Source organism: Physeter macrocephalus, chromosome 1, assembly GCF_002837175.3.
Source record: "Physeter macrocephalus isolate SW-GA chromosome 1, ASM283717v5, whole genome shotgun sequence".
NCBI classification, from domain to species: Eukaryota; Metazoa; Chordata; class Mammalia; order Artiodactyla; family Physeteridae; genus Physeter; species Physeter macrocephalus.
This window is the reverse complement of record NC_041214.2, coordinates 82,807,883-82,808,486: the sequence shown is the minus strand read 5'-3', so window position 1 is coordinate 82,808,486 and position 604 is coordinate 82,807,883.

Below are 604 nucleotides of genomic sequence, written 5' to 3'. Positions count from 1 at the left end.
GCAGAGCAGAATAAAGAAAAAAGAATGAAAAGAACTGAGGACAGTCTTAGAGACCTCTGGGACAACATTAAACACACCAACATTCGAATTATAGGGGTCCCAGAAGAAGAAGAGAAAAAGAAAGGGTCTGAGAAAATATTTGAAGAGATTATAGTTGAAAACTTCCCTAATATGGAAGAGGAAATAGTTAATCAAGTCCAGGAAGCACAGAGAGTCCCATACAGGAAATCCAAGGAGAAACACACCAAGACACACATTAATCAAACTCTCAAAAATTAAATACAAAGAAAACTTCTTAAAAGCAGCAAGGGAAAAACAACAAATAACACACAAGGGAATCCCCATAAGGTTAACAGCTGATCTTTCAGCAGAAACTCTGCAAGCCAGAAGGGAGTGACAGGACATATTTAAAGTGATGGAGACAAACCTACAACCAAGAGTACTCTACCCAGCAGGGATCTCATTCAGATTTGATGGAGAAATTAAAACCTTTACAGACAAGCAAAAGCTAAGAGAATTCAGCACCACCAAACCAGCTTTACAGCAAATGCTAAAAGAACTTCTCTAGGCAGGAAACACAAGAGAAGGAAAAGACCTACAATAA